We start from the raw sequence: 24,984 nt of genomic DNA, 5'->3' as shown, positions 1-24,984 counted from the left end.
CACCAGGCTGCCCCAAATGTCATTCATTGAATCAAAAAATTTAGCTTATACCCGATTCCCATACTCTGAAAATGACGCATTGGGTCCGATTTCCGTTAAATTCTGATATGATTTTTGATCGGTGGGTATCCTTAAGAAAAATGTGAAGTGAGTTATTAATTTTAAGAATTAATAATCATAAAGATCAGTTTTTCACAGCAACTGCAACACTTGAAAGTGAGGTATTTTGCTTCTGCAAAAAAAGCAAATGACTGTAAGTAGCAGAGAATGGTTTCGATCCATTGACCTCTGGGTTATGGGCCCAGCACGCTTCCGCTGCGCCACCCTGCTTCTCCTCAATTACAGTATGACAAGCTGACTCACAAATTCAATCAATCAGACCAATCCAATCAGACATACAGAGGCACGTGATGATTCCCACCTGCTGCCAGAGCTTCTGAGGACCACCAGCACAAGCACCTCGGTCTCGACTGTGGACTGTCACATCCATGGTGAGTTCAACCATTTTGCTGTTAAAAACTTCAATTTCAATGAAAAACACAAATACAAGACATTCGGCGGTGCAATTAACAAAATCAAGATACCATGTCAAATTTAAACTGGCACTTTAGCTAATAGCTAATGTTACTTTACAAATCGAGTGGAAGGATTTTTTTGTTTTATACAACTGTGAGAATTTGTGTTTTTTCTAAAGGTTTTGTTGTGATTGAATGTTTGACCACGGACTGGGCAGGGAAAAGGTTTTTTTTCCTGTGTGTGGATTCGTTCTGTGATGCTTTAAATTGGCCTTTCAAGTGAATTTTTAACTACAAACTGACAAAGAAAATATGTCTAACCTGTCTAGGTTCTTTTGTGTGATTTAAAGGTTTTTGGCAACTGAATTTTTGACAACAGACTGAGCAGGAAAATGGTCTTTCACCTGTGTGGGTTTTTGTGGATTTCCGATATTGTAAAAACATAGTTAATCATTGTGAAATATATTTGTATTCTTATATTTAGTCTTGCACCCTTTTCACTATGATGTATTAAAAGTTACTAGAATAGAATTTATCTTACACCTATTGGTTAAAATGTGCACTACACCTTTTGCACTCCACCTCCTTCATTTGTATTAACGCCTTCCATTTTTATGACTTGTCTTATCTCTAATAAAACCACCGTTGAAGCAGCTTTTCGGCGGGAGATAGCTTCGAGGAGCTTGGAGAGTAGTCACACTCTCGGGCCTCAGAATGGTTCACTCCCCCGCCTCCACAGACGCGGCCTTTAACTTTCATTCCATCTGCCTCAGTGTGTGTTCCTGTGTTCGAGTTTATTTAAGTGTTGGCCAGTAGCCCCGAAATTCTGGTGCCAAAACTCGGGAAGTTTGGCCTCCTGATTTTGGATCGCGAAAAATTAATCAAAAAATCTGACGTCAGCTGTCTCCCCATTGAGGAGAAGGGTGATCGATTTTCCGCTATCCAGAAGAAGGAAGCAAATCCATCCCACCGGACGCAGAGCACATCTGAGTGGTAAGGCACTTTTAAGATTAATTTGTAGAATCCAATCCAGTATTGAGACCCCGTCTTTCTAGAGAAGAAAGATGCTCCGTGTGTCGGAGAAAAATGTTTCGTATGCCGCTCTCCGTAAGTCAGGGGAGTGTTCTCGGGATTAGAGAAGTTAGGAAACGTACACGGGAGATCATGTAAGAATCTCGAGATTTCTGGAAGAGTTCTAATTGAGTGAATCACCAGACAGAGAGGAGGTGGTCGCAACCCTCCGCCAGGGACTCCGAAGATTGCGTTGAAGATATAGAAAAAATATTATTATACTGTGCCAAGAGAATGAAAGAGCTAAAAATAAAGAAAATATATATAGAATAATAAATATAAAACTTGCAAGTAATCTTCATAAGGAGAAATTTAAACCAGAGCACTTGTGACACGCTCGTAAATCACGTCGATGCCGCACAAAATAAGAGTATAAACGACTATGTAGGCGGGTAAATAAGATAGTAAATTAAACGGAACGTCCCTAGAGAAGGTGAGTAAACACTAAATAAAAACTAATAAATACATTATAACAATAACAGAATATATAAATATATTTTTTGAATAAGCAAAAATCTTCAAACAAAAGAAAAGTTGCAAAAATAGGTTTGACAAACAGCAAAGAACTCTCAACCGACATGAAGTTTATGCTGAAGCATTTTCCTGGATAATTGCACATATATGAATGAGTGGAGGAAAAATAAAGACAAAGAGTGGGATGGGAGAATGTTGGAGGAGCCATTACAGGCCATAAAGCGTAAATTACAAGTTGAGAAGGCTAATGAAAAAAAGAAGATATGTAGGCAAGGGACATCTCAAGTTACCTCGCACCAAGGAAGAGCAGAGAGAGATAAGGATTTAGAGGCAGAGGAGACAGAAATGGCATTCATCCTAATTATTAATGATATCAAACGAGAAGAAAACAATCCAGAAATGGCATTGATCCAAATTATTAGATAAATTGTACCTGGCGAAGTTTAGATAAAATAATTAATTTAGGATAAGCATGATTTCTATAGGATGGAATAAGATGAATATGTTTAGTGCACGAAACATGATTCATTGTTTTTCCATCACTAGATGAAATATGCTTTAGCGTGAGTCATATTAATGACTATTAAAATATCACAGATTGGATTAATATCAAACAATTGATGGTAACCAAATGCCGTTAACCTAGTTCTTTTGAGAACGATTAGTGCTGATAGGACAGCAAAAGGTGGTTAGCTGCCAAGAAGCTGCTCTCCACTAGTGACAAAAATTGCAGACCACTCATGTCTGATTATGAATGAGTGTGAGCGTGAATGGTTGTTTGTCTTTTTGTGTTTTTGTGTTTTTGATTGGCCATCCACCAAGATATAATCAATCCGTTAGATATCTGGGTGGAAAAAGAGTTACCAAATTGGAATCAATTTCTGAAACCACCAATAAGCCCTTTCCAGGGATGGCAGCGAAGGATTGGAAATTTGAAATCAATTTCTGAAATCGCCAATAAGCCTTTTTGGATGGCAATAAAAAATTATGGAAATTTTTTAGTCCAAAGAATTTTTTTGATGATAATGCATTGAATTGGAGGAGCAAATCTGCAATGTGAAATTTTGGAGCACTGAAATGAAAAAACAAAAACAGTGCATCATATGAAATTCCAAAGTACCATTGATTTATAGTGATAATGGCATTCAAATTGTGTTAACAGATTAATTGACAGGATTGACGAAAGGTTCCATATTTCGTTATGAAATCATTGCGCCCACATAACGAGGTCAACCGGACAATAAAATATGGAAATCTTATTTAGTAGACTATAGACAAAACACCATCATTCACTACACGGTTGGAGCTGAATGATGAGTCTAATCTGGCTATCTGCAAAAAAGAAAAACTTTACAGAAACGCACTAATTTTGAGTTAGCAGAAGAAGACTGTGTTTTTCAACTGGAAACATGGAGAAGACGCACGAGCAACCCAAGATGAGAACGTCCGTACCAAGTTTTGCTGACCAACCAGCAGACATAATAAATAGCTGAAAAAGAGGATGCAGATCCACCTTTCCACTGTAAGAAGCTTCTCTCAGTGGAAACGTTTGAGGAGACAAGTAAGATAAACTGTTTGACGTGATCAGACGTAGTGGCTAGCACTCCAATACGGATTGGAAAGATTATTGCTCCAGGAGCAATGCTGTAAGCCATAAGGCTATACTTTTGATATTGGTTTTATTGTCTCCATAAAAAGAGTGAAAGCGTTTCAATTGAGACCAAACCTTCTTACTGATAGTTAATGTGAACAATTAGAAAGAAATTGGATAGAAACGGAACTGGATTTCAATTTTATGCCTGAATATTGAAAAATATTGATTAAGAAAGTTTTATAGGAGATGATTGGCAAACTTCAAAGACGATGGAATTTGATAAAAAAGAATACTAAATTGGGATATTTTCAATTTCAAACAACTGAGTTCAATATGCAACGCGATACACATTATTGAATGAATTGGGACTTGATTACTAAGTTTTTTTTATAAGTAATGAGTTTTAATTGATCTAAATGACTCAATTATGCTAAAATTATTAACCCTGACAAACAAGGGGTGGTTACATTTTATTGGGTTCAATTCTGTTCATAATTATAAATGTGAGCTTTTGTTTCTGGATACTAATTGATGTGAATGTAACTGTTGCAGAGAACGGAAAAGCTGTTTTCCTGAGGAGAGAGCAGCCTGATTTGCTTTTTGTATTTTCCTATTTTTGGTATGATTGGTTAATTTGTGAAATTGCAGGAAAGGAAAAAACAAATATACTTATTGATCTTAACAAGGAAGCAGTGATCAAAATAGAATACCAGTTAGCATATTTAATTTGGACTGATCAGGATTTTAAATGTTCACAAACTATAGTTATAAAATAAAAAAGATTGTTGTGATTTTGTTCATTGGGGTTTTAAGCCCAACCACATAGCGGGAAGCAAATGTTAAGGACACGCTGAAGACAACGACAGAATACAGCAGCTAAAACAGCAGCAGAAAACACTTACCAAACAGCATACACAACAACAAAAACTGTATTAATTGATTTGAAAACATTGCACCACAGAAGGAAAAGATGCATGGATACATGAAGAAGCAGAACAGTCAGCAGACGGCCTATTCACAGCTAAAGGCCTACCGTGCCTACCAAAGAATGTATTCCAAAATTGAGCAATGGAAGGAGCCACATCTCAACAGGAGGGAGGATGGACATGGCACAGCATGTGTTCCATGTCCCAGAGGACTAAATACCTTCTTTAAATTTTTTTTGTAGGAACTGTGTAATTTGTTACAGACAATGTGCAAGATAACCTCAGGCCCAAACAAGTGAAACGGGGAGACAAAGTTGGAACCTTCACGAGGTGTCTCCTGAGAGGCCGCCCATCGCCACCTTCGAATTCGACTGCCCCACACCTCCGGCTACCCCCCAATGAACTAATCTGTGTTCCAGTGCGATTGAGGGTAACCCCTAGACGCTTGGGTGGCATAACAACAACAATAACAACAACAAGTGCAACGTCCAAAAGAGCATGGGACTTGAAGAGCGAACAAATGGTACGATAAAACCAAGAAACCGATAAAATTGTCAAAAGAACATGTAAGCTGCCGTGATCTTTTTGTCTATCCTGCAGGAGGTGGTGAAGTCTGGTGACCAGAGCCTGATTTGAGTCATAAAAAGAAAGTCCTGGTCCTCGCCACGTTGGGAAGGCCCCTTCGTGGTTTAACTCACCACCCCCACCGCAGTAAAGATTGCTGAGAGGTTGACGTGGATTCACCCATCCCAAATCAAAGTAGTTCGAGACAACGGTGACTCTGAGTAGACTGGAAGTCGGGCGGTTCCAAAACCCTTGTCCGTGAAAAAATCATCTGACGTCTGCTCACCTGCCACGAGCACCTTTCACCTAAGTTTGCCCTCTCATAGTTTTTAGACCCCCACACAGAAGCCTAAATGAAAGCCGCTGCCACCCTCATCACCCACCCTCATCACTGTGACTGCACTATCAGTGGCAGCCTGAGTGTGGCTGAACGCCCCGTCCCCAGAGATTCGAGTCGAAAAACGAGACGATGCCGTGCTGCTGTCGCAGAGGAAAGTGAAGTGGTATGAAAAGAGCCATCCAAAAAACCACTTTGAAGAAAATATGTGGTATAATTTCCTGGTATTTCACAAAAAACTAACTGGTGTGAATGTAAGTTGTTATGTGTGTAGCCAATACCCATTTCCACAGGTATCCTGACATCCTGAATTGACTGTGTCTAGGGATCACTTTTAAATCTGCAGTGATGTAAATGGTGATAAGATATATAAGATGAAATTCGGTGCAATTCAAACCACGTGATTCAATCTGGGGCAGTGCCTGGTGATCATAAATATCTTTTCAATGTGTGTCCTTTTAGAAGAAGCCCAGAATGAAGTTATTTCTGCCACTCGCCTTATGGCCCTTCAAACTAGAATGGCATTTGATTTGGCCTTAACTCCCCAAGGAGGAGTGTGTGCAATGATTGGAGAACATTGCTGTATTTACATCCCTGACAATAACCAAACCATAGTAGACGTCCTACTGAAGAACCTTAGGGATACCATGACACGTGATGACCAGGTTACCCCTGGCTGGTTAGACTGGTTATTCTCTGGCTCCTGGTCCCAGGTTCTCCTTAAAATTTTGGGCCCCTTCTTTGTGATCATTAGAATGTTTATCTCACTTTGTGTTACATGTTCCTGCTGTATTGTACCAATGTCTAAGAGGTTATTCACCCGTATGTTCGTAGCTCAGATGTATCAATATAATTTACTACGCGTAGATGATTATGTTGACACTATGGAGAACGACACAGGTATGACCCTCATCTTATTGTGTTTCCCTAACTTCAAATTCAGTCCCATTCTCAGACCAAGAGGTTCTCGCCACCGTGCGGTGGGGGGGTTATGGAATTTTGCCGCTCCAAGTTACGGGTTCACGCCATTTCCTGAGAGTGGTTCAAATGTTGTGAATCGATTAATGAAATAATACTGAAAAGACTTAATTGCTTTAGTATTTACTGATGTCCTTTTAAATCCACAACAGGAGGGAATGTGAAGTTGCTTAAAAAAGGAGTCTTAATATAATGTGCATTTCTAAAGAACATCCTGTCTATAATCTCTGTCTTAATCTTATGCTCTTCCATGATGTCTATAATATCTTCTCAACTCGCCTCAGTGTTCAACTGTTGTATTTTTCCATAATGCCTACAATCTCAACTTCTGTACTTTTCCATGACATCATGCTGAAATTCAATAAAGGCATCCTTCACCTTGAAAAGATAAGAAAGAACCACCGAGCCGAGCGCGAGACACCACCTCGCGCCTCGACCTCTCTTCCGCCGGCCGGTGCCTTTAAAATATAACACAGTCTCTGCCTCGTTTTTCCTTTGTGCACGGTTGGTAATTCCGTTGATCTGTTACTTCAGACCCAACACCCGGGTTTTGGCAGCACATTGGACTTTTGCAAACCCACCCTTAATCAGCTGGCAGTCAGTTTGCTAACTGTTTCCTTGTAAGCCGTGAGTCATTTTGCAGTCAAGTTTGACTCTTGTCACCAACATAACCCGATTCGGATAGGGAATGTAGGAGAGCGTTCCCTGAATCGACCTCGGGCTCGACCAGACCAATATCAGTTAATCCTCCAATTGGTATATTGTGCTAGCATGAGTAAATTTGTAGTCCTAGTTGGTTTTTGCTTTATTCAGTCGGCCGAAGTAGCTCAGTTGGGAGAGCGTTAGACTGAAAATCTAAAGGTCCCTGGTTCAACCCCGGGTTTCGGCAGTGCATTGGACTTTGCTCATATACCCTAATTTGGCTGCAAATCAGTTTGAAGACTGTTTTCTTGTAAGCCATGAGTCATTTTGCAGTCAAGTTTGATTCTTGTCACCTGCATGACCCAAATTGGCTCAGATAGAGAATGCTGAAAATTTCCGACAATATGCGAGTAATCATCAAAGCTGTTCGGATATTGATCCCCCTGCATCAGCATCTTCTTAAGCGTCCTTCTCGGTCCAGTAAACAGTCCTTAGAACGAGGTCTCGGTGACTTGTTACAATCGCAAGTTCTCAGAGAAATTGAAGAAGCTAAAGCTCAAGTGAGGCATCATTTTGTTTTTCTGGATGTTCAGGAACTTGGTTCCCTTCTCCACGTTTAGCTCTTTTAAGGGTGTATTTTGTTTCATCCCCATTTGGTCTTCGTTTTTTTGTTAAAACTGCAGTACTTGCATTGCATGTAGTCTTAACTTTCCAACCTGAAAGAAATTTTAAAAAAATACAGTCAACACTTTTTAAGGAAATGATACCCGATTTTGTGTAGGTTCCTGAAATGAAGAAAAGAGAGAAAGAGACCAAAGCAATCAATCTCAGACTAACCAATTGCAGTACAATAGAAGATAACCGATCCTTCACGGTTTAACAGAAACAGTAAAGACTTAGATAAACTACGTTAAATCAATGATTAAGCGCAGGCCTGTACCGTAGCACGTTTACCTAGCATTGTTAACATATACTAACCAAGTTTAGAATTACTGTAGTACATTGGTCAAAGCAGCAAACATTTATCATCAAGTCACTAGCTATTATTTCATACAATACATATCGATGCATGCAAAATACTTACATTCACAAGCTTAGTTGAGGGTCTTCCTTTGAAATAAATCTTCTGTCCATGAATTGTTGTCCCGTTAAAGCATGAGGATTTGCCCTTGCTATATATGCATTCAGGGAAACCCTGTATCTTTTTTCTAACTTTGTCGTACCAACCACAAATTTCAATGTCAGGTTATTCACAATTACAAATTTAGACACCATGAGGTTTACATGATTGGTCTGATGTGTATTTTCACATTAAGAACAGCTATTTTAACTTTCATATTCAAACAAATCACGATACCAACTCTGCTGAATTGATTGTCGTTGTCTTTTTTACAGTGTATGATTGGCTGGTAGGCAGACCAAAGCCTAAGTGTGCCAGCCACAGGTCGTAAACTCCACGCACAATTGCAGACGGAGGAAAACAAATTGATTTGGTTGCAGATTTTCTCACAAAGCTTTTTTTCCAGACAGAATTTTCCAGAAAAAAATGGACATTAAGAAAGAGCGGTCAACTCCAAAGCTAATAAGCTTTGGAGTTGTCTGACCATTCTTAATGATGTCCAGCTTTTCTTGAAAAGTCCGACTTGAAAATGGCTTTGACAGTAAATCTGCAATCAAATCCATTACGAGATCATCTTCACTCTTGAAAAGCTCACCAGATGATCAGGTGACATCTTCCTCCTTTTTGATTGGAGATTGATCTTCTCTCTTTTGCTGTTGAGGCGGCGCTGCTTCCTCGCTTGTATGCGGCCATGCAGAGGTGTTTGCAGACTCCGCCCCTCCACTAACCCTGCCCAGATTCTCTTCTATCTTAAAAGACTCCTCACCAGTTGACCAGGTGACATCTTCTTCCTCCATTTTTATTTCAAGTTGCTCTTCTCTCTTTTGGTCTGGAGAAAACTCGGGCTCCTCCCCTTCGAATTGGGGGTGCTGATTTCTGAAACTTGTTAAGACACAAAGATAAATTATATATATATATATATATATATATATATATATATATATATATATATATATATATATATATATATATATATATATATATATATATATATATATATATATATATATATATATATATATATATATATATATATATATATATATATATATATATATATATATATATATATATATATATATATATATATATATATATATATATATAAAAAAATATATATATATATATATATATATATATATATATATATATATATATATATATATATATATATATATATATATATATATATATATATATATATATATATATATATATTCTCTAATTTTTTACACGGTCCTCACACAACTGCTAACTAAACCCGAGAGTGAAGAGAGAAATGAGGAAATGATTTATTAATGTTTAATAAAAAAAACATGTGAAAATGTGTCCTGCACCGCTGAATTCGTTCCCTCTGCGAACGTTAATATGGAAGACGTAATACTCGTGTTCGTCTGCCAGATGGCGGCAAGAGCATTTCCTACCAGGGCCAAAAGCTGTCCACTTGTACTACATTTTACACTTCTCCCTGTGCCCTGTGTGTGTATGTGAGTATATGAGCCATGTTGCATTTGTATGGTATTTAATCGCTTAATCGGAGGAATTGCGGTCATTAATAAGGGGAGCATTTAGTTGAGGTGGACAGGTATGTAAGAATCTTGAAACATGGACAGTGGTAGTTGTGAGACAGCCAATTGAATTGAATGCTTTTATTGTGATTATAGAAGATAGAATGAGAGCGATGAAATGAAAGCCTGGTAGAGGGTAGATATGTTCTAAAGTGAGAATCAATGCATCCACGACAATATATATAATATAAATGAACATATAAGAAAATTAATTTTGCACAATTTCGTAACCTGGATCTTCTTCGTTCGTATAACTCGAGTTACTCATTTGCATATAATAATTTTATAACCTGAACATGTCGTACCTAGAGGCATTCGGAAATAGAGGTATGACTATTTTATAAACTGTCAATCCAACTAGAAATCCTTTAGTTTAGACTGGGACCAATGTTCCCTCTAATTATCCGTTGGTCTGGGCAGAAAGAGCGAGCCAGAGGCAGTGTAGGACATTTGTGTGCATCAATTTTGGAATATTTTGAAGGGAGTACGCAGAACAACAGCAAACATCCCATCAATAGCAAACATGCGTTTGGAGGCGTGGAAAACATCTAACCCGGCCAGAACGAAGGTAAAGAAAGAGATTTAAAAAAATAGAATTCAGTTCTGTGTAAAGTTACGTTAAACGTATGTTTAAGTGTGTCTGATGTTTTAATCCAAGTTCATTCAAATTTGTTTGTTCCGTTTACCAGTGCGTTGTTGTGAAAATAAATTCTAAAAATTAATAATTTTTGGTTCTGTCCACTCTTATTTGTTTTTCGTGTTTTACCGCCCCTTTATCTTTTTTTAAATTACATTTGAATATTTCTTAATACATTCCTTTTTACTCTACTTTGTACTTTATACTTTTTACTTTAATGATGAGTATGTTAATACTTCTGTCCTTTTTTCTGTTTATGTTTAACATGTTCTGTGAACGGATGCAGTTTTTTTTATATGTATCATATCTTGTGCTGACCCGAGAAATTTGAGATACTAGGAAAATTCGGAACAATTTTTTTTCCTTGAGATACGAGACAAATTTGAGGTACGAGCACAACAGATGGTTTCCGATTGTGAGTCGGTGGAAAATTAGAACGATAAAGAGGTTTTTCTGTTGTAACATCCTGTTTTATTTTTTTTTCAGGATGTAACGGATAAATTTGTATTTTGTTCATTTTTATGGGAAGAATTGACTTGAGATACAAGTAAATTGACATACTAGCTCAATGCCGCAGTAAGCTCGTATCTGAAGATAATACTATTTTTCCCCCAAGATGGCGCCGTCACCCGGAAGCCAGTGGCAGTAGCTCTGTCCACTTTTATTAGTTTTTTCGTGTTTTAAAGCCCCTCTCTTTTTTTTAAATTACATTTGAATATTTCTTAATACATTCCTTTTTACTTTACTTTGTACTTTATACTTTAATGATGAGTGATGAGTACGTTAATAATTCAGACTTTTTTTCTGTTTATGTTTAACATGTCCTGTTAACGGATGCAGTTTTTTTGATATGTATCATATCTTGTGCTGACCCGACCGATCTGTCAAATTTTGAAAGTTGATGTGGCCCCCGGGCCGAAAAGTTTGCCCACCTCTGCACTAGACAGACGAGCCAGGGGCGCCCATACAGTAACACTTTTTTCCTTAGTTGGCTATTGTCCCATATTACCCCATCATAGTCCATAATTTGACAAAACCAGGACTCGTCCGGGAGTAGGACCTCTCACACCCAAAGCCAGAATCATATCACTAGACTAATGAGCCAGGGGTGCCCCTTTGCTTACACTTTTTTTTCAAGTGACCAATGTGCCATATAACCCCCATAATAGATCACAATTGGATAAAATTTGGGCTCGTCCGGGAGTTGGACCCGGGACCTCTCACACCCTAAGCGAGAATCATACCACTAGACCAACGAGCCAGTGATGGCTAATGCAAATATTTTCACAGTTGCCTTATGGTCATATCACCCCATCAAAGATCACAATTCGACATAGCAAAATAGAGAGAACTCGGGATCGTAACAAGTCACCGAGTTCTCGTTCCAAGCTTCAATTTTTTGTTTTGTCATTTATTTCAAATATTCAATTTTCAAATATTAACAACAACAAGTGTTTAATTGCATTCTAGTTTCATAAACATACTTGAGAGCAGGTTATCAACAAAAAGAAAATGCAGTATAAGTTAAGAAAAACAACTGGACAAGACAGGTAAAAAAAAATGAAAAAAATCGAAAAGTACATCTAAATATGAGAAAAGAAATTCTTATCCTTAGTGTTGGACAGCATTCTGTAATCATATTATATATGTGTGTATTTAACCATTTTTGTATGAAAGCTTCGTCTTTCTTGGTCGCAATAAGCCTTTCCCGGTTTTAACCAAGTCGATGTCTGTTGCTAATGATGTGGTTATTTATCGAGTCTATCGTCCAAGCTTCTAAATCATCTGGATCTGCTTCCAATGAAACATCCCATATGGTCTAGCGGTTAGGATTCCTGGTTTTCACCCAGGTGGCCCGGGTTCGACTCCCGGTATGGGAAACATTATACTAGACACCTGTAATTAGATGTGTTGTGACAAGCAACTTTTTATGGTCTCAAGTTTTTTTTTTCTTTTTCAAATGAATGACAACAAAACACAACACAATTTGACGAAAAGCGATACATATGACCCTCTTGTTCTTATAGATGTGGTGTCATTGACTGAACAACTCCCTCCTCTGGCTAGCGGAGGAAGTTCTTGGCCTTAATGAGTGGACAGAATTATGCGCTTGGTGACCTGAGACAGGCCAAGTCAGCTTCCTGCACTCAACATCAGCTACAAATGATAGAAGAAGAGGAAGGAACTACTAGATATCCTCATGAAATTCCATTGACCCAGGTATCAGACGCCTTATTTAAGGCAATTGAAAATGCCTTCCCAAGCCCTCATGATTGTTTACACAAACCGATTAAGCTGGAGGTCCGGTGCACTATGGACAATTTGTTAAAAACTGGATAGAAAGCACCGGCCGCCATCCATCTGGCATATTTGAGAGTGAAACCTTGTTCAGAACAGCTGTTGTTGCGGGTCTTCCGGAACCTGTGAAAAAGGAATTGAAGAAGGACCCAGACTTGTTGACAGGTGACGAACTTAGATTTAAACGTCACCTGACTCACCATTAGAAGATGTATGATGAAGAAAAGGTCAAAGAAAAAAACAAATCAAAAAATTTGACCTCTGCCCTGTTAAACCTCCAACTTTCCAATTTACATAGTGAAGCCAAACAATCCAAACAGGATCGACTGGGCAATCTGCCCAGATGTTCCAGGGTTATGATGAGGCCCGAGATGATGGTCATTTCAATGGTGGATGCGGTGGTCGCGGGTGCGGTTCCTCTGGTGGCCGGGGAAGAGGGTACTTGGGACAAGGCCAACAGGGCAACTGTTTTGTGTGTGGCGTTATTGGTCACTGGGCACGTGATTGCCCCAGCCAGCGGCAGCAACAGCAGCAACCATTCCCACAGCAACCACTGGCACAGCAGTATGGCCCACCACAGCAACAACGGCAGTATGGCCCACCACAGCAATAACGGCAGTATGGCCCACCACAGCAAGAACGGCCTTTGTGAGGTGGAGGACGAAGCACTGGCAGACCATGGCAGCCCCAGCAAACGGCTCAGTCACCTGGACAATATTACCAGGACGGAGATGATCGCTATGGTCCATGGGATCCTACATGCTCCGAATAGGGGTGCCCGAGAGGATCAAGAAGCAGTGGTACGGCAGACCCAATGCTTCACATGAAAGTCAACGGCGTACAAATATCAGCTTTGGTGGACACGGGGGCAACACACACTCACCCGCTCGCCCCCAGTTGTCTCTCCTCTTCCGCCGTGACTTTGGTCGGCTTCTCGGGTTCTCCTCAAGCTCTGCCTATTACCCGACTGAGAAACTTCTTAAAGTAATTGACTGGCAGCCCACTGACATGCATTTGTAATGTTTATAGAAAGTTTTAATTTGGGAAAATGCACACTGCTAGTACGCTTGTGACACCTTTCTGATATGTGGTAAGATTAACTATGTTTTTATAATATCGAAAATCCACAAGAACCCAAACAGGTGAAAAACCTTTATCATGCTCAGTCTTTAGTCAAAAATTAAGTTGCAAAACACCTTAAAATCACACGAAAGAACCTAGGCAGGTTAAACATATTTTCTTTGTCAGTTTGTAGTTAAACATTCACTTGGAAGGCCAATTTAAAGCGTCACAGAACGAATCCACAAAGGAAAAAAACTTTTCCCTGCCCAGTGTGTGGTCAAACATTCAATCACAAGAACATCTTGATTTTGTTAATTGCGCTGTTGAATGTCTCGTATTTGTGTTTTTCATTGAAATGGAAGTTTTTAACTGCAAAGGGGATGACTCTGTAAATTGCAGAACTCACCGTGGATGTGACAGTCCACAGTCGAGCTTGTGCTGGCGGTCTTCAGGAGCTCCGGCAGCAGGTGGGAATCGTCACGTGCCTCTGTATGTCTGCTTGGATTAGTCTGATTAGATTTGTGAGTCAGCTTGTCATGTCACCATTGAGAAGAAGCAGAGTGGCGCAGCGGAAGCGTGCTGAGCCCATAACCCAGAGGTCAATGGATCGAAACCATTTCCTGCTACTAATAATTATTTCCTTTTATGCAGAAGCAAAATACCTCACTTTCAAGTGTTGCAGTTGCTGTGAAAAAAATGTTCTTGCAAATTAGGAATTCTGCAAAAGTTACCTTTTCTCACTTCATATTTTTCTGATCAAAAATCCGATCTTGACAATTATTAATTCTGTAAATTAATAACTCACTTCACATTCTTCATAAGGATTGCCCACCGATCGAAAATCGTATCAGAATTTATTAGAAATCGGGCCCGATCGCGTCATTTTCTGAGTATTGGAATCGGGTTAAAACAAGATTTTTTTAATGTACTGAGTGACATTTGGGGGGGGGGGTGGTGGTGCGGGTGGCCTCACAGCTCTGGGGTTCTGGGTTCAAGAAAAGGTCGGTCCACCCGTGTGGAGTTTGCATGTTCTTCCCAGGCCTGCGTGGGTTTCCTCCAGGTAATCGAGTCTCCTCCCACATTCCAACAACATGCATGTTAGGCTGATTGGACATTCTAAATTGCCACTAAGTGTGAGCGTCATTAGCTGCCATTGACAGGTAGAGATGTCCAATCCATTTTGACTGCAATCCCTCCAGTCAAATTGGATTGGATGCCTCTCGTCGTCAATGGGAGGGAAATAGGATCACTTGCTCTGGCAGATAATGTGTTAAGATAGCAAGAAACAAAATGATCCATAAGGGTCAGGCTAAAATGACACATTTTTAGGTTTAAAAAAAAAAAAAAAGTCAAGAATCAAAAATGTGTTTTAATTTTATGAACCTAAAATGAAAAAAAATCCCACAAAGCTCTGATTTTTGGAGTGCAACGGCTGAGTCAAGTGCACGGCTTCATACGAGGTGAGCCTCTCAAATGCTGTGAAACATTGCACAAATGACATTCATAATTTCCATTTTCTGAACGGCTCTATCCTCTCCAGGGTTATGCTGTAGTTTATTTCAGCTGACTTCAGGCCAGAGGCAGGTGACACCCTGAATCAGTGAACAGACGATCGCAGGGCACAAAGAGACAACCATTCACGCACACACTCATACCTAGGTTAATTTAGTGTCCAATCGGCCTACCATGCATGCTTTTTTAGGAATGCGGGAGGAAAACGGAGTACCCTGAGAAACCCCACGCAAGCCCAGGGAGAACATGCAAACTCCACGCAGCTGGACCGACTTGGATTTGAACCCAGGACTCCAGAGCTGTAAGGTCGATGTGCTAACCACTTGCATCACTGGGCTGAAGCTTAGTTCTTATTTGTTGATTATTTTTTGTCTGTATGTTGTTGATATTTGTGCACTACATGGTGAAAGCATTAAATCTCATTACACTTGTACGGCAGTGGTGGGCCGTCGGGGCCTTCAAGGCCTTCTCTGATACCCTAAGAAATATCTGAATCATGTCATTGTCCATCAATACTTATTAAATAATTCCAAATTGTCTGTTAGCTTCCTTTCTTCCTGGTTGCACTACTTCTAGATGTGTGTTTTCATATTGAAGCATTCAACCAACCACATTTGAGCCATTATTTGTTGCCAGGGTCAGAAATCTGCCTCACAGCCTTCACAATCAGTTCTGCGGGCCCTGCTGCATTAAAACAAGCGTCGATAAGACTGTTGCTTTAACCAATCAGATTTCGAGTTGGCAACACCACAATGTAATATAGCGGGCGTAGGGATACGTCATTGCCTTGTTGCAGGTGGAGGGATACGTCATCGCTTTCACCAACTATGAGGCTAGTCATTAGCCAGAGCTACCAAACTGTATTTGGAGCGGGCTGCACAAGCAAATATATTGTTGTGTTGATCTAAAGCCATTTTCAAGACGGACTATGCCAGACAGGACATGCTTGACTTCCAGCATTAGCTTGGATGGCAATATAAAAGAAGAAAGAAAAGAGGATGGATATTGTGTACAGTGAAAAAAGGATTTTTTGTGAGTAAAATATGGCTATAATACTAAATAATATTTCAGTTGTGGGCCAAGTTCTGATATCTGAAAAGCTCCAGTGTTTGTATTTAATCAATGAATGCTGCTAGGAAGTGGATTTTACCCCAGTTTAAGTGCATTTTTTGCCATTTCACCATTGACATCCATCGCTGTCTTTTCCCGGGGAAATCACCCCACTGGCCCAGTTGTAAGCTCCAGTATTTTTATTTAATCAATAAATGCTTCCAGGAAATGGATTATGCCCATTATTATGCATTTATCTATTGATTATTTTTGTGTTGCAGCTGTAGCTGCAGTCGAGGTTTTATAGCCATAAAATAGTTTTTGAGGGTTGGATTGATTCGTTGAAGGCACTACGAGAAAATGCACGGACCACCATTTATACTACTCGTTGACAAGTGGCCGCGCGTTATCCTATTGTGAGGACATTTGTGAGCATCATTTTCGGAATATTTTGAAGGGAAGACAAAAGCAAACAACCCTCTTTAGGTTGTATCCGAAAGTCAGGGTGGAGGCGGGGCAAACAGAGCCATTCCGGCTGGGAGAAGAAAGGTATAAAAATGTAAAACAAAATTAGTATTAAGTTTAGTGTAAGGTTAGATTCAATTTATTTTGGAGTGTGTCTGTGTTGCACCCTCCATTTTCATAACTTGAAACACAGGGGGAAATAATCCCGCAGAGATTAGTCGTTGTCTTCAATCCAATTTTTACTGTAATGACTAAAAATCTCCCGTGCCTTCACCTATGTGCACCGAGACATCAATAATCGAATACCGATTCAGACTTTAACATGTCACTCTTGCTATTTGGATCAAGGCATCAATAATCGAACACTGATAAACTTCCAATCCAAAACTAGTTGTACATCACACATGCAATCATTAATAATTTAAACACTTTATCATGTCACATCTGCACCGTAATCAAGTTAATTTAAATTAGTTTCTTATTTTACGAGCTTGTTGCCGTGCAAAAAGTCATATATGACTAAATTATGGAGGCAATGTATAGTATTTTGAATGCATCACAAAATTGCTTCTCATTGGTTTTATCATAAATATACTACCTTGATAACTATGAATATATTTACATACCTAAGCATGTTCATTTATGCAAAATAGGAAGGGCATGTTTGTGTTTTATGGAATTACTTACCTGGATATAAACCTGGTAAAATCTTTTTTTAGGTTTGTGTTGTTTTGTAAAGATTTTTTCTTGGCTTTTTCTCTTTCTTGTGATTGTCCATTGCCTTCACCTGTGCATGTCGTCGCCCACCTGTTTTCAACGTCTTGTTAACCCAAGTCTGTGTTATTTAGTCCTAGTTACTTTGTTTGTCCATTCTTTCAACATTTAAAACTAAACATTTTGTTAAAATCAAACCCAAAAAGTATTTTTCCCCAAAAGAGAGCTTTATTGGAACGACCAAAATAATGTGTATTGCAGTGAATCGGTTTAAAAACATGATACATTTTATAAAAGGACAAAAGTATAAAGACATTATACATTTTTTTTACAGAAAATTAAATGTGTTTTATACCATATTCCTACAAGAAGAAGACACATCCTAGATTCTATATATAAATTATAATATTCATAACACGCAATAGTTTAATTTCATTTTCAAGATGAAGTGTTTAAAATTTCTTAAGAATGTCTTTAACTGAAGATATTTTATAGTGTGGAATTATATTACAGAAAATTGAAAATTAAGACGAAAAAAATTAAAATGAAGAATATAATTGCCTTTCATGCAGAAATTGATGAAGCAAGCAATTGTTTTTTGGCCACTACTTCCCACATTTGTGTCATCAACTGCGCAGGAATACGTTTTTTCACCAATGTGGGTTGTCATGTGCATAAATGTTGTTTTAAGTTTTCCTTGTAAGCGAATGCTTGACCACAAACTGGGCAGGTAAATGTTTTTTCACCAGTGTGGGTTCTTGCGTGCCTCATTAAGCTTCCCTTCTGTGTAAATGCTTGACCACAAACTGTGCACGAAAATGGTTTTCGCCAGTGTGGGTTCTTGCGTGACGATTTAGGTTTCCCTTCTGTGTGAATGTTTGCCCACAATCTGAGCATGAAAATGTTTTTTCACCAGTGTGTGTTCTTGCGTGACTATTTAAGCTTCCCTTCCGTGTGAATTTTCGACCACAAACTGAACACGAAAATGGTTTGTCACCCGTCTGGGTTCTTGTGTGTCTTTTTAAATCGTGCTCATGAGAAAAAGCTTTAACGCAAAGTGGGCACGAAAAGTGTTTTTCACCAGTGTGGGTTGTTGTGTGGGTTTTTAAATGTTGCCGTTGAGAAAAGCTTTGACCACAGACTGGGCATGAAAATGGTTTTTCACCAGAGTGGGTTCTTGTATGTACTTTTAACGTTCCCTTATCTGTAAAAGTTTTACCACAAACTGAACACGAAAATGGTTTTTCACCAGTGTGGATTCTTATGTGGGTTTTTAACATTCCCTTATCTGTAAATGTTTTACCACAAACTGAGCACGAAAATGTTTTTTAACCAGTGTGGGTTCTTGCGTGTACTTTTAAACTCCCTTTGTGTGTGAATGTTTTACCACAAAATGAGCATGAAAATGTTTTTTCTCCAGTGTGGGTTCTAGTATGTCTTTGTAAATTTTTCTTTTGAGAAAATTCTTTACCGCAGAATGAACAGGAAAATGATTCATCACCAGTGCAGCGTTTTAATTTGACTTTGGGGATGAATCTTTGTCTGCAAACTGAGCAAAAAATTGTTGTTTCACCCATGTGGCTCATCATAATTCTTTTCAAATTAGACCTTTTCCCAAATGTTTTCCCACACTGAACGCATTTGCTGAGTTTGTCACCTCTGGGATTTTCCTTAAAACTTTCATCGTTAACATCGTCGTGAAGCAAGTCGTCACTATCTGGTAAAGGAGAAATTGAACTTTCTGCTTGCCATCCGTCTGTTGAGCTGCCGCTCAGAAGCTCCACCCCTACGCTGGCCACGCCCATATCATCCCACTTCACGGACTCACCAGGTGACCAGGTGGCATAATCTTCCTCATTTTTGATTGGGAGTTGCTCATCTATCATTGTTTGTTGAGAGAACTCTGGCTCCTCCTCTTTAATTCGGGGCCATGAGGAGGTGTTTGCAGGTTCTGCCCCTCCCCTGGCTCTGCCAAGATCACCTTGCCTCATCGACACCTCACAGGTTGACCAGGTGACATCATCGTCCTACATCTTGATTGGAAGTCGCTCTTCTCTCATTTGTTGTTGAGGGAAACCTGGCTCCTCCTCTTTGATTTGGGGGAGCTCAACTTCCTCTTTAAGACCAACAAACTCTTGCCCATCAGGTCTAAGATTTTCCCTGAAACCTGCAAAGACAAAAAGATATGTATACCGACATGTATTTAAAAACGGGAAATATTTGTTCTTACTTTTACAAGTTTATTATCAAAGCATGGTTGAATATTTTGCAAAAATGTATACAAGAAAAGTCACGTTTTAGGTTCGATCCAGTCATCCAGTACACAATTTAAAACAAAATAGTGGTGAATTCAGATTATGTTGATTGATTTAAATTTTGCGCATTTTCATATATTGTGTTTCATTTAGTGATTCAGGGTTTGTGCATGTTTGAGGGTGGAGCTAAAATGATACAATATCAAAGAAGACAGGCGTTTCTTTTTTTAAATTTGAGAAATTTGTAAATTGGGGTTCGGCTGAGTGGGTGGGGGTTTATTTTGTTTCATGAATTTTCGGACCAATAGACGCAGTCACAGTCTTCACAAACGGCAATTGTTTTAATTCGCGGGTTGTATTCCCAACTGCAGGCTTTTAAAATGGAATTGGGAGATAATAAAATGTACACATACCTAAATAGTCTCACATATATTGCAAATTGCAACATCAATTAATAACATTTGGACACGGATAATATAAAACATGCCGAGCAAATGCTCATCAAACATGAACCTACCTTCTAGTCTGTGAAGAATAACTTTTGCTTGCATTAATTTGCAATCAACAGGGTGCTGGTGACGTGTATGGTCCTCTATTACGTCAAAAAAGTTCCTCCTGCAATTTTGATGTTTTTGTTTTCATGGCGGCACAGTTTTAAGATGGATTACTGATGTTGAATCCGTAAAGTTATTAAATGCTAGACACGTCGTAAATACTTCAGTTTAGTTAAGTGACTGAAATTAAACGACAAATCAGACGGGCAAAAAGTCAAATATTCGCAGAGTAAGCGCCCTCTATACGGCCATCTTTGTTCCCTCCTCGCATTTCCGGTCAGAGGTGCGTGATGGGAAAGACAGTTTCCCGTAATGCCAACCTTCCGTTCTAAATAAGATGTTTCACGTATGTATAATATTCAATCTATATTTGGAAATTTCGGGGGAGGGGGGCATCACTAATGGGAGACACATTGTGTCCGAATTGCTGATTTTTGTCGATATGTTGTGTTCTTTTTTAACAGAAATAAAAGTGTTATTATCATTCATAAGGTTTATTCAAACATTCTATTTGTAAATGGATCAATGATGTGTGTTGCAGTCCACGAGTATAAAACCCCTGTTAATATATATGGCAGTGGCTCCTTAGCCGGTGACCGGTCGAATAGTCCCAGGGGCTATTTAGCCGGTAACCGGTCAAATAGTATTGCACCCTGCATTTTCATATTGCTGAAAGACAGCGAGAAATAATCACAGTGATTAGTTGTTGTCTTCAACCAACTTTTACTGTAATGATGTCAGGTTTAAAACCATATACATTCAATAACTTCGGATCAGAAGTAGCACACGGAGAGTCGGCTTGATGAGATATTCAAAGACTTCAGATGAAGGAGGGGTCAGAGTAGCCAGCGCTGAGAGATGTGTCCATCCCCCAGCCTGACCAGTTCGGATCCCTAGCTAGTACCCCCAACAGTTGAGCTAGTTTTATTAACAAAGGGTCATGTGACCTAGGTACAAACTTAAAGTGGGAAGAGGTGAACAAAGAAATGGGTGTGTCTTGGTATATGACTGTAAAGTTGCATAAAACATTAACAAGTGCATTTCAAAGGACATACATATTTCCTATTGGCTCTATGACAAATCCGCAGCCAAACAGTGACACTTAGTGACACCTATGATGGTGGTGACACTGATGATTGTAATATTGATTGAAGGTCCCTATGACATTTAACCGTGACGCGGATTGAAATATTATATGCAAGGATTCGTGACATCCAAATTCCCTATGACAAAGAACAACCCGTCAATAATCATAATGATGTCTTTAACATGTCTCAGTGACTGTTGTACCTTTTCATGACATCAGTGCTGAAACTTATTAAAAAGCGCGACTTGGGACTTGGAGAGAGGAGTAGGTCAGCAGAGCCGAGCACGTGTCCATTGAGGACACGCGCCTCCAACCTTCCCCAGCCGCGCGGTTGCTTTAAAATATAACACAGTCTCATGCCTCGTTTTTCCTTTGTGCATGGTTGGTAAGTATGGGGATCTGTAACTTCAGACCCAACATGGGGATCTGTAACTTCAGACCCAACATGGGGATCTGTAACTTCAGACCCAACATGGGGATCTGTAACTTCAGACCCAACAATGACGCGCCCCAAACCCATAGGTGTCTTGATGGAACTTTCCACTAGGCTCTGCAAAATTCTATCCCAGTGACTATACTGAATAAAAGTACAAAGAATACATTCTATACTCCACAGTAATGTCAATTTCATTCATTCATCTTCCATACTACACATCCTAGTTGCGGGGGTAGCTGGAGTCTATCCCTCCAGACTTCAAGCGAAAGGCAGACAACACCAGTCAGCCGTAGGGCACAAAAAAACATTTGCACTCCCAATCATCCCGGCACCATTGGGAATTGAGGCCACGCCTGCCTGCAAGTCAGCCGGGTGTCTCACTGCACCCTCTGAGATCTGGGATTGATTGCTATAGGTTTGTGAAACCCTTCATCCTCCTTACCTAAGGTAGTGTGGCCGAGCGGTCTAAGGTGCTGGATTAAGGCTCCAGTCTCTCAGGAGGCGTGGGTTCAAATCCCACCACTGCCAACATTCTGTTTTAAATGAAAATGGCTCTTCCCTGACATTTAAACTAAAATTTCATAACCAAATTTCATAAAACTTGGAAAAACATACTCTTTTGTGTAAAAATAGAAATTTGCAAAAAATAGACAAAATAAACAAAAATGGGCCGAAATAGCGTTTGTCGGGGCATATTTTAACCACTGAGTTTCTTTCTCTGGGACAAAACTGCCAAAAAAGAGAAAAGCCGCTTTTTACTTGCCAGGGGAAGTTGCCTTCTGCTCACATTATGTTGTCCAAACGGCATGTTTTGCCATGACTGTTACATAACTCTCTCACAAACCAATCAAAGTTATGACCGTGAACTGGCCGCGTGACAATGTGTTGGTTTGGTAAGGGCCCCTCCACTCCATTGAGTCTAATTCAAATGAAATTAAATTTCCATAGTAGATAACATTTTGACAAAACAAAGGCTCATCAGAGGTGCCCACAGAATTAAACCTTTTTCACAGATGGCTAATGTCCCATATCACCCCACCAAAAATCACAAAGCAGGAGCCCGTCCGGGAGTTGGACCCGGGACCCATGGCAACCTTATACCACTAAAGCAATGAGCTAGGGCCTTACCTACAGTGACACTTTTTGCTCACCTGGCAAATGTGACATATCAAGCCCCATAATAGATCACAATTCGACAAAGCAAGGGGTTCGTCCGGGAATTGGACCCGGGACCTCTCGCACCCAAAGCCACAATCATACCACTAGACCAACGAGCCTGGTGTGCCCAAAAAGTGACACTTTTTTTCTCAGGTGAAGTATGTCACATATCAACACCCATAATAAATCACAATTCGTCAAAGCAAGGGCTCATCTGGGAGTTGGACCCAAAACCTCTCACATCCTATGCAAGAATAATACCACTAGACCAGGGGTGGCCAACCAGTCAGAGACCAAGAGCCGCATTTTTTACTGTGTTACCGCAAAGAGCCACATTTTTACTGTGTTACCGCAAAGAGCCACATCACACACATACCTTTGCTCAGCCAGATTTATTGTAAATGTCACACACCAGCATAGTAATGACATAAATTGACTCCTACAGTACTAACAGCACAGGCCAGTCATTATCAACAATGAACATTGTGTGCACTGTCTCACACAGACAAACTCTCAGTTCAACCAAGTCCACAAACAAAAATATAATTATTTACAATAGCGTTTTTCTTTTACTATGCATGTTACTTACTTCTGTCATAAAATCAGAGCCTATTTTTGCGCAATATTCGCTCCTTGTGAGCTGTCATTTATTATGAATGGCTTTTAACTAGCGCACCCACCACGTGAGTGTACACCTCGCTCTCCTATTGGCTGCTCCCGGCTGAGCACTCTCGCCTTGGTCTGCCTCGCAGGGGGTGTGGCTTTTTCAGCCGACGCTCGATCTTTGGGATACTTTTTGTGTGCGCGACGCCGCTCATTGTCGCTTCTGGTTCACGGGAGCTCTCCCACTCTGTTAAAAACGTTTACTGAAATGAGTTTGCTCCTACTGGGAAACTTTGAGGTATTTTCATCCCAAGCACATGCGCATTGGACGAAAATACCGTATTGAACTCAAGCGAAGTGCACACGCAAATAAAAATAAAACACAAATACAAACTTTGATATGGACGTAGGAGCTGCATGAAACCGGGCAAAGAGCCGCATGCGGCTCGGGAGCCGCGGGTTGGCCACCCCTGCACTAGACCAACGAGCCTAGGGTGCCTATACATACCTGATTCAATTATATACATTTGATTAATTTGGCATCTCTGGTGATCCACTTTCAAGGGAGAATACATTCCGACATCGTCCTTGTAACGAATAATTCTACCGTGCGGTAATTTCTCCTGCCCCTTTAAGGCCATAAATCAAAACAATTAAAATGTTATTGATTAATCCAACTGCGGAAGCAAAATCAACACCTGCAACAATCATAGCATATCAAGTATTCAATAATAACAATTAAGGGGAAACTCAAAACAAAACTCCATTGGAATTTGAACCAACAAGCCTTCATTCCACATTCTAATGCCATAAAGAAGCGGAAAGAGCGTCACGATTTACGACAATATGCGAGTAATCACGAAGATTGCTTGGATAGTGATCTTGCTGCATCAGCATCTTCTTAAGTGTCCTTCTAGGCCTGCATTCCTTGTGTAAAGGTCCAGCAAACAGTCCTTGGAACGAGGACACGGTGACTTGTTACGATCCCGAGTTCTTTTCAGACAAATTGAAGACAATTTCATATAAAAATCAGTAAATGCACACATATAATAGCATCTCAGAATGACCCCAACATGTTTCTTGACTTTATTTACATTTTTTTAAACCTACAAATGTGTCAGAGCATTTTAGCCTGACCCTTATGGATCATTTTGTTACCTGCTATCTTAACTCATTATCTGCCAGAGCAAGTAATCCTATTTCACTCCAATTGAGGATAGGCATCCAATCCAATTTGACTGGAGGGTTTGCAGTCAAAATAAATTGAATATCCCTCCCTGTCAATGGCAGCTAATGACACTTACTAGAATCAGCCTAACATGCGAGTTTTTGGAATGCAGGAGGAGACCGGAGTACCCGGAGGA

General features: G+C 39.7%; 1 protein-coding gene, 5 non-coding genes and 1 pseudogene across 6 annotated transcripts in view; 4 read left to right on the top strand and 3 right to left on the bottom strand.

The window, feature by feature from the left end:
- LOC144213350 (uncharacterized) overlaps nucleotides 1-24,984 on the top strand; it is a 324,366-nt gene that overhangs the window by 54,548 nt on the left and 244,834 nt on the right. The window lies entirely within an intron of this gene.
- LOC144213374 (uncharacterized) overlaps nucleotides 1-24,984 on the bottom strand; it is a 206,758-nt pseudogene that overhangs the window by 26,291 nt on the left and 155,483 nt on the right.
- trnam-cau (transfer RNA methionine (anticodon CAU)) lies at nucleotides 259-330 on the bottom strand. Its single transcript has one exon. It is a non-coding gene; the product is annotated as a tRNA-Met (tRNA).
- On the top strand, nucleotides 7,276-7,348 carry trnaf-gaa (transfer RNA phenylalanine (anticodon GAA)). The gene has a single exon. It is a non-coding gene; the product is annotated as a tRNA-Phe (tRNA).
- On the bottom strand, nucleotides 11,616-11,687 carry trnap-agg (transfer RNA proline (anticodon AGG)). Its single transcript has one exon. It is a non-coding gene; the product is annotated as a tRNA-Pro (tRNA).
- Nucleotides 12,235-12,306, top strand: trnae-uuc (transfer RNA glutamic acid (anticodon UUC)). The gene has a single exon. It is a non-coding gene; the product is annotated as a tRNA-Glu (tRNA).
- trnal-aag (transfer RNA leucine (anticodon AAG)) lies at nucleotides 22,306-22,387 on the top strand. Its single transcript has one exon. It is a non-coding gene; the product is annotated as a tRNA-Leu (tRNA).

This window comes from Stigmatopora nigra, chromosome 20, assembly GCF_051989575.1.
Source record: "Stigmatopora nigra isolate UIUO_SnigA chromosome 20, RoL_Snig_1.1, whole genome shotgun sequence".
NCBI classification, from domain to species: domain Eukaryota; kingdom Metazoa; phylum Chordata; class Actinopteri; order Syngnathiformes; family Syngnathidae; genus Stigmatopora; species Stigmatopora nigra.
This window is presented reverse-complemented; position numbering and strand designations above follow the sequence as displayed.